The sequence below is a fragment of the Sus scrofa genome, chromosome 2 (genome assembly GCF_054392235.1).
Source record: "Sus scrofa isolate SSC_HxYL_T2T_F1_AM1 chromosome 2, Sscrofa_HxYL_maternal_Yorkshire_Landrace_v2.0, whole genome shotgun sequence".
NCBI classification, from domain to species: Eukaryota; Metazoa; Chordata; class Mammalia; order Artiodactyla; family Suidae; genus Sus; species Sus scrofa.
In genome coordinates this window covers 134462800-134477262 of record NC_139384.1, presented here as the reverse complement: position 1 = coordinate 134477262, position 14463 = coordinate 134462800, and the positions used below count along the sequence as shown (strand labels likewise).

The window sequence follows — 14463 nt, the reverse complement described above, 5'->3', positions numbered from 1 at the left end:
ATATGTGAGACGATAAATATTCAACTAACTTACTGTGGTAACCAATCAAACCATTATGCTGTACAACTTAAACTTGTACAGTGCTATATGTCACTCATATCTCCATAAAACTGGAGGAAATTTTTAAAATAATTTTAGAAATGAAAATTACGTGTTAAAAGAATGTGTGTTGGTATCTATTAGTACTATTAATATTAACTTTTAAAATGTTTTAATAGTTTTAATGTTTTTAATGATAATGTTTTTAATGTTTTTCTTTGAAAAAATAAAATAAAATAATTTAGGAGTTACTTTTCAAAAGAAATGAGTTTTTATTTTGCATAAGTTTCTCTCCAAAAAGAATCATTTTAAAAAATTATCTTTTACTTTATGTCAGTGAAAGTTTTCTAATAATATGCCTTTAGCCAGAGCTATGAATAAATATAAAATTGCTCCTAGTGGATGGGGAAATTGCTACTGAAAAAGCTGACTTCACTAATGTCTGGGTTTACTTGAGACGCTAGTTTTAACCAAGCAGAAAACTGTGTCGTCATCGATTCTTTTCCCAGACTCACTCTTCTCTTGCCTAAGTCGATTTGGAGTCCAAGGTACAAAGATCTGTTTCACGATTACTGAGAACACACACTCCCCTATCTATACATTTTGACCTCATAATGTCATGGATATAATCCATGGAGGAGTATGCTAAACATGCTAACACTAAAAATAAAGAACTTTGGGATATGGTATATTATACGAATACAAAGATGATGAGCTGTGGAAACCAAGGCTTAACAACAGAACTGCGTTTAAGGAGAAGGGCAGAATAAAAAAAATATTTTATTTTAATAACCCGTTTGTCACCTGGACATAAAATCAACCAATGCCCTCTCAAGCACAACTATCATAATACCCAGTTGTTCCACAGTTAACTCATAGATCCTTGCCATAGAAAAAAAGCAGAATCATTAATATACTCACTTCTTTTCAATTCTGCTTTATCCCACTCAGAGAGGCACAAGATAAAATCACCTATCAGGAAGTTCACTAAGAAAATTTTTAACTGGGGGGAAATTGTCAGTATCCTTACTTTGGGTACCCCAACCTTTGGAAATGATTCTCTTGGTGCCCACTCCCTTGGATTCAGGTAGGAGGGGGAATAGCTTTCCCCAAGAATGCTATACTCTACAAAAGACCAAGAACACCCATTTTTTCCCCAATTACCTTATATGGATTAACTATGAAAGTTATTCTATACTGATGCCTTCCAAGAAGCCGCTCATGGAAATAAATGTGTAGCATCTAGAGGATTTTTCTTTAACACTGGATGTTGACCATCACTTGAGGACAAGAGAAAAAAGTGACCAATATCTTGTTATACTATATGATAACTAAGCAGGAAATATATCAGATATTACAAATTAAAGGTTCAGTGGAGGTCAACCAGCCTTGGGCACAAACTAAAAAATGTAGGAGTATGTGAAAGCTGACATGGGTGCTTCATTACAACTAGTCATACCACTTTGGTATATTGTAGAAGAAACTGAAAGCTATCTGTGCTGATAAAGAGTTAGCATGTTGTTTTGGCTTTCTTTTATAGCCTTAAGATGCTAAGAGGAAAGTGTTTCATGTTCATGTTCAGGCTAGAATACAACTGATGCAAAAAACGCAACTTAAATGTTTTATTTCATGTTTTTACTGCCTCCCTCTTCTATTCCTGCTCTCCAAATGTTGGAGTAACCTAGGATACCTTCAGCTTCTTTCTCTGTACTATCTCTACTCTTTTCCTAGGAGCTATCCTGATCCTTGAACAAATTGGTAATTCCCAAAATTACATTCTTATTTATAATCTCAAATTTAAGAGGTTTAAGGATCTTGGTCACTTTACTAATCCCTAAGGATTCTCTCACAAATATTAAGATCATCCATGAATGTGCTTAAACAAAAACCTGGAAGTCATCTCTGCTTCCTCCCATTCCTTAACTGTCACATTTAATCCATTAGAAAACACCAACAGCTTTATTCACAAATAACTGCATTCCAATATTTTCCTGCTAAGATTACTTCAAAGACATCCAGTTTGACTCTATGCTTATAAAATTCCCTTTTCATCCCAACTACATTTCTAAATCATTCCATACTGGGTATTCTTACACTAAAAACACACAAAGATACACAGATATCTTAGAAAACCAAGACATTCAACTAAAAAGACTTTCATTAAAACACTGACCAAAACCAACTTAGAATTTTAAATTTAATGTGTTCATTAATTTTTCACTTAAAGTAGTTATTGCTCACCATATGCTCTCATTCTAATGTGAAAGACTGCAAATAAAACAAAACCCCAAGAAAATAATAGAAAATACTGTCTTCTATGAAGAAAATAAATCGAGGTGATATGATAATGCCTAGATACCTATTTTAAACTGGATGAGCTTCATTGAGAGATATTTAAGCTAAAATATGAAGAACCAGGAAAGATCTGACATTCTAAAATTTTGAGGGCAAGTGTTTTAGGCAGAAGACAGTAGTATTAGTACTTAGCCGTAAGATAGGAAAGAACTTAGTGTGTTCCTGGAGCCCAGAAAAGGACCGAGTGCCTGAAGCTTACTGACAAGGGGATAGAATGAAGGAAAAGAAAGTCTCAACGACAGGCAAGATCACATAAATTGAGTTCTTATTGTCCTCAGTTAGTTAAGTAGTGTAAGATGAGAAACCATTAAAGTGATTTAAACTGAATAGTCACGTAGTATGATTTGCATTTTTTAAAGATCATGTCATTTTCAACAGCAAGTCTTCAAGTTCTGAGATACCAAATACTGGATTTTCTCTCCCTATGACCATGCCTATTGCCCCAGGGCAATTCTGATGCATGAATCTGGCATCTTCAGTGTGTGTTTATGACCCATAATCTGGAGAATGGTCTAAGAATCTTTCATGCTGTCCTGGAAGGAGGAAAAACAGAAACCAGTTTCTGTTACTGAGCAGTGACCAATGAACTGCAAATGTCCTGAACTGTGAAAGAAATGGGTCTATTACGTCATAAACCCACAAATGTGTCTCTTCTTCCTAAAGCACAGATTATTTCAGAGTTCTGTCATCAGCCTATGGATATTTGTTCTCATTAGAGAGAGTTCATTCCAAGTAATTTTTTTTTAACCTGAAACTAGAGGTTCTTGAGAATCAAGATTCTATAAACCGGAAGACATCTGTACATTGAATACAAATAAGAAAATCCTCCAAAATTATAGGCTGTCTTTTATCATATTCTAGTTATAAATATTATCTCTTAAGTGTATGTAGATGGTCTGAATCAACTAGAAAGTGGGTGGTAAGGAAAATGTACATGGCCTAGATAACACCTCACCTGGGGAGTCTTAGGGTAGTTAAGTCTGAATAGTCCTCTGATGCTGGCCTCATCATCAGTGCCACTGTGATTTTAATCAGAAAATACAGAGCAAATTCTCAAATCCTTTCCTACAAATCATACAGATTAAGAATGAAAGAATCTTCTCCACTGAAAAATGAACCCCCTGTCAAAGCAAAATCAAGTCCACGATCTCACAGACGATGTGTTCTGTTGCAAGCTCACCCTCCATTTGGTCTTAAGTCAAAAGCCAAGATAATGAAATAAGGCAAATTAGAGTGAGCCCAAAGATTTGGTAGGTCAGAAAATTTATTTTAGTTCTTAAAAATTCACACAGGCAGTTACTTCCTAAGTCACTAGGCTCAAAGAGCTATGTAATTTGGCTGATTTTTGTCAGATTCTCAACGGAGGGAAAATATTTTTATTTGCTGCGTGAGACAGAGTCAGTGACCCAGCTATCACCTGGGCCAGCTACCACTTCACAGAAGGAAAGGAAAATTCAAGAATTTCAGTAAGTGTTAAAAGCTAGATCAAGTAAGGACAAAAGATGATGCCCAGGTGTGTGATCCTTGTCAAGTGTGGTTCTACCATATAACAAAGCAGAATTAGAAAAAGAGAGGTTGCTTCCTTTTATACAGTGGAACAGGGAGAAATTAAACATTATTTGATTTTTAGTTAGCTAGGTTTCGTACAGACAAACTGGAAACTAATCATCTTTCTGTGAAAGGCCTCATGTGGCTTTGACCTCATGCTAACTAGGAGTTGGACTAAAGCAGTACTATGTTGTCACCATGACAGCCCCGGTGGAAGAAATGCCCAATGCGGTTCATTTTTCCATGTGAGCAGCCCACCACTGTTCAGATATGTTGGGAATATAGCTTTTAAATTCTAAAACAGACCCTCAGATATGGTCATTCTCCAGCCTTCCACTGCAGTCAGATTATGTATCATTCAAGGACATCAGTGTTTGCCAAAAATAACACCATAAACTGAGATTAAATAAAATGATCTTACTGAAATCAAAGAGGAGGTATGCAGAATTCTGGTGTTTCACGCTGTTTCCTCTGGCAAAGGGAGCTTTGGTTCTGATTACAATGATTTTTGAGCCAGTATACTTTTTTGATTTATTTGTTGCCCTTGAATGAAAAAGTCAAAACTAACTTGTCAAAAATGACAGGCACATTGCCATGTCAAAGGTCATTTCAGAATATAAGCTTCTTATACAAATCATACAACAATAATCCCTTCATTAAAAATTTACTTTAGGAAACATCGAGAGTTACATCTTTATTTCCACAATCTGAATTTAATTCTAGTTTTTGGAGGATTTGTCCATTAATTTTGCATAAAAATAGAAACATCTTTATCCTCTTTATCAATTTCGTTAGTCCCACCATCATCAGAACTGATATTTAAATAGTTTATAGCATTATTGTAAATGTTAGGGTAATAAGACAAAATTCTTTAAAAAAAATTGATTTTGCATTTTTATACTCTAACAACTCTAATCATGAGCCAAAATTTGAGAAAAATATTTTATAATTTGTTGGTTTAATTATAACAGCAAACTTATAAGAAGAAACTATGATTCTACTCATTTTACAGCTTAAAGAAAGATTAAATAAATTGCCCCAAATTAACACGTTTTAATTTCAGACAATTCTACTTTGGTTCCATTTCCTTTAGCAGATGTGTAAGTACACAGTTGTGTGGATTTGAGAAGGTAAGAGATTTAATGGATTTCAGCATAACTTCAAAAGCAGTTTATGATGCTAAAATTTCTCGATAGGTAGGTGATTTCCTTATGATGCTCTGTATCTACAATACAGGTAGATCCAGATAGCAAAAGAGAAAGCAGTGAAGCCTTGGGGGGGTTTAAGCCTGAAGATACCCTTTTGTTCTCTCTTAATAAAGATTCTATTTTGTTCCTTTTCCAGTTAACCTTAGACAAAAATCTTAAACTCAAAAGAGGTTCTTGTAAACAATGTCTATTGAAAAAATTTACCAGAATACTAAAGCTTGCTATGGCATCTGTCACAAATGTCTAAGGTATCAATTAGGTTGGAGGTAAACTCTAGCATGTTTGTGTTTTTCTGCTCCATGAACTGAATTGTATGTTCACCTGGAACCACCTCAAATATGTTTATGGCAGTAGTATGCACTTATTACAGCAATTATGCAATTTTATTAAATTATGAGTATAAAAAGAAAGTAAATAAAAAGTATTAGGAAAAAAGCAATAAATTAGGCAAAGGTAAGGAAACTGTTGATGCTAAAGAAAAATTATAAAACACTAAAAGAATTCCCCATTTAGTTGGCTTCACAAACATTTCTCGTTCCCTTTGAAGAAATCCAAACAAAATCATGAATAATATAGTTTATACAAGAGGGATATGAACTCTAATCTTAGGATTCAATTTTAATAATTTTAGAAGACCTTACATTAACATGAAAAGATTGGTGAATGAATGCATACGTGTTTCAAGTCTAAATAAAATATTTTATACATTTGTCATTCTGAAATGAAACTTTACTTTTTAAATTAAACAATCAAATACTGTGATATTGGGAAAAATAAGAGCATTGGTGCTATATATTTTTTTATTTTGTAAGCCCTTTTGATACCACCAGAAAGACTGGTCTAAAACCATTAAAATAAAATCATCAAAATAAAAAGCGTGTGCAAAGTTTGTTTGTAAGAGGAGATGAAATTTATGACATAAAATCTGCAGGCCCCAGTAATGACTGTGATGGGAATAGACAGGATTTGAAAGGAGCCTGACCTTGGCCATGGTGGGAAGAGAATACCCACATGTGTAAGGAGACAACTGTTAACAGGATGTGCTGACTGTAAGTAACTGCACCTCCCTCAAACAACTTGTACAGTATTTTTGTGTCTCAGCTACTTCATGTTCAAAACAAGAAAAAACAAAGCAAACCTGTTACCTTGGTCTGATTTAAAAAATTCCTTGTCTCATGGGGTAGAAATTTTGATTGCATAAAAGCTATCCTTCAAAGGATATTTTCATTTAAAGTTTCTTTTTTTCTTTTCTACTGTATATAGAACAATGATCACTTAGACGACTTAGTGGAAAACAGAACCACCACCACAAAGGCACATTTCAGAGAAGACTAGGATTTCACTTCATCAAGTCTCCTTAATATGTTCCTACTTAATTCTTTCCCACGCATCAAGTTTCATTTTATAGAATTTTTTTCTAGCTGGCTTATGATATTATAGTACATCTACAAATTATCCAAAAATAAGAGCTTATACTAAGAATGCCTGTACCTATTAAGTAAAATGAAAGGGTTCAGAATTTACAGAACATTGCTGACATTCATTTCATAGACCTACCCACAGTGACTAAAGGGGGACACCAGTGTCATTAAATACACAATTAAATCTGGTGTATTATCACTTTCAAAACTGGATTCTCACCGAAGACATACTTTTATGTATCTTGACTCTTAAAAAATGTGGTAGTTCAGTAACTGTAGAATAGAGATATCTTTTATAAGTACTAAGATTAACTGAACAATAACTCATCTTTCTTTTTAGGGTCAAAAATCATAAAAGTTTAAAATTTGCAGTTTGTATATACAGAGCATTTATGTTTTCTGAGTGTTACAACTATCAAGAACCCAATTTTATAAAGTTGATAACTGTGATACCCTGGGTTAGACAAAATGGGATAAAAGTGTAAAATGTAGATCTTTGACTCCATTTAATCTAGAAAAAAAAGAATGACATCTACTATCTCTCCCACCACATTTCAGATCATAGCAATTCAATAGAAATGAGTAAAGATATCAGGAAAATTGGCAAAGAATCACTGTGAAAGCAAATAACTCATACCATTATACTAAAATATTATTCACTCATAAGCTTCCTCTATTGAGTTGTCATTAATATCACATTTTAGTTTAATTATTATGCCTTATTTTCTAACTATTTATTAAACATAAGTACCTATTGTGTCTTATATTTCAATCTCTCAAAACACCTTAGTACTGTACACAAAAAGAATGCTAGTAAATATGTACTGATAGATCAGTTCATTCATTGATTGTCAGTGTTCAGAGGCTATCCAACCTCCAAGTAAAGCCAGTGATCAAAGATTGAAATATTCCAGTGAGTTTCAAAAGACTAGTCCCTACAGTGTGATATGTAACAGTGACTAGTTTATTTATTTAAAGTTTTTGTGCTTTGCTTTACATAAAATAGTGGCTTTTCCCCTGCTTCCAAAAGGACAAACAAATTTACATTTTCTTACCCTGAATTTTAGGACCCTATCAACAAAAAATAGAATTTATTAAAATGAATAAATCATCCTTTATTTTCTTTCAACAAATAAAAGTTATCAGAAATTATCTAAATGTGGAGTTCCTGTCATGGCTCTGTGGAAACGAAACTGACTAGTATCCATGAGGATGAAGGAGGAATCTCTGGCCTCGTTCAATGGGTTAAGGATCCAGCATTGTTATGAGCTAGGTCACAGACACAGCTTGGATCTGGCATTGCTGTAACTGTGGCTGTGGTCTAGGCCAGCGGTTACAACTCCAACTGGACCCCTAGCCTGGGAACCTCCATATGCCATGGGTATGGCACTAAAAAGATGAAAAACAACAACGAAAATGATCTAAATGTAATATGAACTGTTAAATTTTCACTTCCTCTAAGGACACATGAGTACATGAATGACTAAAAACAAAAGACCAAGTTTTACAACCACAGAAGAAAAAGAAAAAGGGGAAAATGCATTATTTCTGCTTTCTTTTTAGGTAAGATTTTCAGCTTTGTGCAAATGCAGAATCTTTAGAATTTGAAAATTTCTCAGTTTTTTTCTGAAACATTCTTGTGATAAGAGGGAGCCTCTTATAAAAGTTAACAATTGGAAAATGCTTGTCAATTTGATTAGGTCCCATTTGTTTAATTTGTTTTTATTTCTATTTCCTTGGGAGACTGACCTAAGAAAACATTTGTATGGTTGATATCAGAGAATTTTTTGCCTATGCTCTCTTTGAGAGACATGGAAACAACCTACCCATCCCTCAACAGGTGAATAGATTTCTGTATACTAACAATGAAATATTAGAAAAGGAATACAAAAATACAATGCCTTTTAAAATTGTACCCCAAAAAAATCAAATACCTGGGAATATACATGACCAAGAAGGTAAAGGACTTAAATGCTGAGAACTATAAAATATTAATCAAGGAAATTAAACACTTATAAAGAAATGGAAAGATATTCCATGCTCCCAGGTTGGAAAAATTAATATTGTAAAAATGGCTGTACTACCCAAAGCAATCTACAGAGTCAATGCAATTCTTATCAAATTTACGCATGACATTTTTCACTGAACTAGAACAAAAAATCCAAAAATTTATATGGAACTACAAAACACCCAGAATTGCCAAAGCAATTCTGAAGAACAAAAACCAAGCAGGAGGCATCACTCTCCCAGACTTCAGCCAATATTACAAACCACAGTCATCAAGACAGTGAGGTACTGGTACCAAAACAGACAAAGAGACCAATGGAACGGAATAGAGAACCCAGAAATAAACCCTGACACTTGTGGTCAATTAATCTTTGACAAAGGAGGCAGGAACATAAAATGGGAAAAAGACAGTCTTATCAGTAAGTATTGCTGGAAAACCTGGACAGCTGCATGCAAATCAATGAAACTAGAACACACCCTCACACCATGCACAAAAATAAACTCAAAATGGCTTAAATACTTAAATATAAGACAAGACATGATCAAACTCCTGGAAGAGAACATAAGCAAAACATCCCCTGACACCAACCCTATGAATATTTTCTAAGGTCAGTCTCCCAAAGCAACAGAAATAAGAGCAAAAATAAACCAATGGGACCTAATCAAACTGACAAGCTTTTGCACAGCAAAGGAAACCAAAAAGAAAACAAAAAGACAACTTTCAGAATGGGAGAAAATAGTTTCAAATGAGGCAACTGACAAGGGCTTATTAATCTCTAGAATACATAAGCAACTTATACAACTCAACAGCAAAAAAGCCAAAAACCAAATGGAAAAATGGGCAAAGGACCTGAATAGACGTTTCTCCAAGGAAGATATACAGGTGGCCAGCAAACACATGAAAAAATGATCAACATCCCTGATTACTAGAGAAATGCAAATCTAAACAACCACAAGATACCACCTCACACCAGTCAGAATGGCCATCATTAATAAGTCCACAAATAGCAAATACTGGAGAGGGTGTGAAGAAAAGGGAACCCTCCTGCACAGTTGGTGGGAATGAAAGCTGGTACATCCACTATGGGGATCGGTATGGAGATACCTTAGAAAATTATATATAGAACTACCATAAGACCCAGCAATCCCACTCTTGGGCATATATCTGAACAAAACTTTCCTTAAAAAAATACATCCACCCACATGTTCATTGCAGCTCTATTCACAATAGCCAAGACATGGAAACAACACAAATGTCCATTGAAATGATTGGATTAGTAAGATGTGGTGTATATATACACAATAGAATACTACTTAGCCATAAAAAAGAATGAAATAATGTCATTTGCAGCAACATGGATGAAACTGGAGACTCTCATACTAAGTGAACTAAGTCAGAAAATGAAAGACATACCACATGATTTCACTTATATATGGAATCTAATATATGGCACAAAGGAACCTTTCTACAGAAAAGAAAATCATGGACTTGGAGAAGAGACTTGTGGTTGCCAAGGGGGAGGGGTAGGGAGTGGGATGGATTGGGAGCTTGGGGTTAATAGATGCAAAATATAACCTTTGGAATGGTTTAGCAGTGAGATCCTGCTGTGTAGCACTGGGAACTATGTCTAGTCACTTATGATGGAGCATGATAATATGAGAAAATAGAATGTATACATGTATGTGTAACTGGGTCACCATGCTGTAGAATAGAAAAAAAATTGTATTAGAGAAATAACTATTAAAATAATAATAAAAAGAGGGAAAAAAGAGGAAGAGAGAAGAAAAGAGGAAAAGCGAAGAGAAATAAATGGGAGAGAAGGAGAGAACAGGAAAGGAGAACATGGAGAAGAGAAGGGAATGGAAGGAAAGAGAAAAGAAGGAAAAAGGATAACACTGGACACAGGGACACTCTAGTATGTAAAGGAAATGAAAAAACAACAGACTAAATGAGACAAAGAGAATGCCAGCAAGAGCATGTGTTTTCAAGGAAGAAAATGTAATACATATAAACAAATGTAAAAAAAATTCAAGTTAAAAAAAAATGTAGTACATATAGGAGTTCCCATTGTGGCTCAACGGAAACTAATCTGACTAGCATCCATGAAGTTTCAGGTTCAATCCTTGGCCTTGCTCAGTGAATTAAGCATCTGGCATTGCCATGAGCTGTGGTGTAGGTTACAGATGTGGCTTGGATCCTGCATTGCTGTGGCTGTGGTGTAGGCGAGCAGCTATAGCTTGAATTTGACCCCCTAGCCTGGAACATCCATATGCCACACTGCGGCCCTAAAAAGACCAAAAAAAAAAAAATGTAATACACATATACACTGAACTACAATTGAGCCATAAAAATTAATGGAGTTAGGCCATTTGCACCATAATGGATCCAACTAGAGATTCTCATACTAAGTGAAGTCAGAAAGACAAATACCATATATCCCTTATATACGAATCTAAAAATATGGCACAAATGAACCTATCTACAAAATGGAAACAGACTCACAGACGTAAATGACAGACTTGTGGTTGCCAAGAGGGAGGGGGAGGGAATGGGATGAACTGGGATTTTAGGGTTAGTAGCCACAAACTATTACATTTAGAATGGGTAAGTAATGAGGTTCTACTGTATAGCACAGAGAATACATCCAGTCTCTTGGCATAGACCATGGTGGAAGATAACATGAGAAAAGGTATATATATATACCTTTTCCAGTCATATATATATGTGTGTCATATATATATATGTGTGTGTATATATGACTGCGTCACTTTACTGTATAGTACAAAGTAGAACATCATAAATCACTATACTTTAATAAAAAAATAAATTAAAAAATTTAAGTTAACAATTAGCATTAGCAAGATAATTGTAAATAGAAACACAAATTCTGAATAAACAGGATCTTAGCTAACATGAGGGTATACAAAATTAGAATGCTTTAGAACTAGGAAAAAAAGAGGAGGTATTTTATGTGCTTAGCCATATACCTCATGCTATAAAATCAACAGTGTGTGTGTGTACATATATATGTATTGTATATATGTCACTAATATATAGTGTGTGAAATTAATGAATAGGTGAATAGAAATATCAATCATCTATCTACTTATCTATCTATATTTTGTAAAGAATTCTACTTACTGAGACATTATGGAGCCAAGCCCTAAGTGAGTAATTTTATTCCAAAGAGAGCAAGTATCCACATTTCTTATGTTTGTTTAATGACCCCATAGAACTTGGATAATGAGACAATTGAGAGTTGCGAAACATACATCATCTGTCAAAGTGAGTCAAATGCTAGTGACACTGTTTATTTACAGAGCAATATAGGAAGACCTATGGCTCACACTGCAGAGACAAACAGAACAGTAAAAAGTACTTAAAGCCATTTATATTCATTTAAAAATTAAACCCGTGGGGTGATGTCAAGATTTCTACTCTTTCTGACAAAGACATAGCACTTATCAACAGCTGTATGCCTCATTCTATAAACAGTGCACAGTGTGGGCTTGGATTTCTACAATCCTTGTTCAACTGTAATGGATAAACAACAAAATTGGATAAAGAAAAGAGATATTAGATCATCTACTTTATCTTCATAGTTATGTCTATGAGACATGCTATCTCAATTTTTCCCTGGTCTTTTATGATATCCAACACAAATTCTCTCACTACTTTCTACATCACTGTACAATACAATCAAGCTGCCACTGCATTCCTTTTCCTTTTTTGAAGGTTAGTACAGTCTATAGATGATATTTTTCCTGGCAATGAAACTGTTCTGCTATTTGTAAAAAAATCATGTGCATGTATAATCTTTACTTACTAAGCTATTCATGTTTTAGTTTAATTACCTATCACCTTCCTCTTCTTACTTTTTTCTCCAAGTTGTATTTGGTATTATTCTATTGGCTCATACTTTCAAAAAGATCATTTCCAAAATCGAAAAAATAACTGTTATACTTTATAGGATTTTGAAGTGGGGGAACTCATATCTATATATATTAGGAACATGTGAGATGCACAGTTGTATCTAAAGGTCAAGTAAGTCAAAGTGAGGAGGGTTCAGGGTTTCTGGTTTTTCTTTAACACAGAGAGCTCAACTACGTAGACAAGATGGAAATTCCATTTTAATTTGAGCATCAAAAGATTAGGTCCTTTTCTTCTTGCTCACTAATTTAGCACTAGTACTAAGCATATAAGGCCTGGAATGCAGCCGACAATTCTTTGGAAGAAATGTTTCCTTATGAGAAAACGTTGCTCATACAAAACCATCAAGTGTTACTGATAGTAGAAATATTTCTGAAAAATTTACTCTATAAATATTGACTCAGCCTATTGTAATTATTTCATGTTTTTCATCTTTTCAGCAATATTTTCAATAGCACCTATATTCAAAATAATGGAAAAGACTCAGAAAATCATTTGTATGTTTTTCTTTAGTTCATCTGTAAAATAATAATTTTATTAGTGCATTCACTTCCAACACAACTTATCTAATCATTCTGCTTTTTATTCAATTTTTATCTATTAATATACATAGCCAGAATAATTTGAAAAAAAGTGAGACTGCATGATGTCAGCTAACAAATATTTTTAGAACACTGTTATATTTACTCTCTTAGTAGTCATTAATCCTAAGAACCATCCAATTGTGCCTTAGACATATTTAATAAATTATTGATAATGGAAATATAACTTGATTGCTATGATTTAAATATTTTACCTATCTATCAATGTTTTCCCTCATGATATTCTCAAGTATAGACTGTGTTAATATCATAATTTTACCTATCATATATCCCATTTCACTTTAAATATCATGACCATAGTTATATTATCCAAGTCTTAGAATACCTTTCAAATACTTCCAATATTGGTTTAGCAATCAGCAAAATTCAAATACAAAAATAATACTATGACTATATCTTAATGATATATATCATTTGAATATTTTAATATGTACTTATATGTTACTATGTAATTGTAGCAATGACCCCTGTTATTTGGGAAAGTGTCCATATATTTGCCATAAATTTTAGACTAGCATATCAGTTTAACTGGGAAAAATTGAGATCCCACAGACATTTTTTCAGTAGCTATTAGTAGCTTTTAGTAACTATATGCTTGACACATGCATCAGTCTTTTACTAATTGGTTCATCAAATATATATTCAATACCAACTGCTTTCCCAACCCTTGGCTAATGCTAGAGATTCAGAGGTAAAGACAGACAATGGTCCCTGAATTCATAGAGTGAGAACCTACCTACTGTGATCTGGCATTTATTATTTACTTTGGTTGCACCTAGGTTGCAACACCTTGGTTGCAATGTAACATTTTTGGAAGTTTTTTCTCCCATTCAGAATGTTTTAAGTCTATTAAGATAAATAAAGTATTTCTTATATAAGATTTTTATTCTAAACAAAATTCACAACAATGTAAATGTCCATGTTCAACTGTCATACTATGATTCAATTATATTTTTGTAAGACTGATTTGATAATCTATTAAAAAGTACTAAAGTTTAATTTGAGATTAAAGTGTACTACATCTCATGCCATACGTTTTCTTCAGACTTTTACGCTATGATGAACTTTAAAAATTATACTTTTTTCAGGTAAAATGTATACCCAGAAATGGTGAGAAATGTTTACTTATGCATTTCAAAATAGACAACTACCTGAATTATTTTCAGACAGAACTCTCAGTGAAAATTCCAGGTTTGGTGTAATTGTATGAGAGAAAAAACATTGGTGTATACTCTAAATCCACAAGAAGCTGTGACAGAGACTACTACATGCTCACCAAAACCCACTTCCTCCTCTTCCTGGGCACAGAGCTAAATTACATCTTCTAGCCCCCAAGCAGCTAGGTCTAGGCA

The 14463-nt window shown here is 33.8% G+C and overlaps 1 long non-coding RNA gene across 6 annotated transcripts in view; it reads right to left on the bottom strand.

Moving 5' to 3' along the window:
- The window catches only part of LOC146405706 (uncharacterized), a 413778-nt gene that overhangs the window by 244407 nt on the left and 154908 nt on the right, over positions 1 to 14463 (bottom strand). The gene's annotated exons all lie outside the window — the stretch shown is intronic.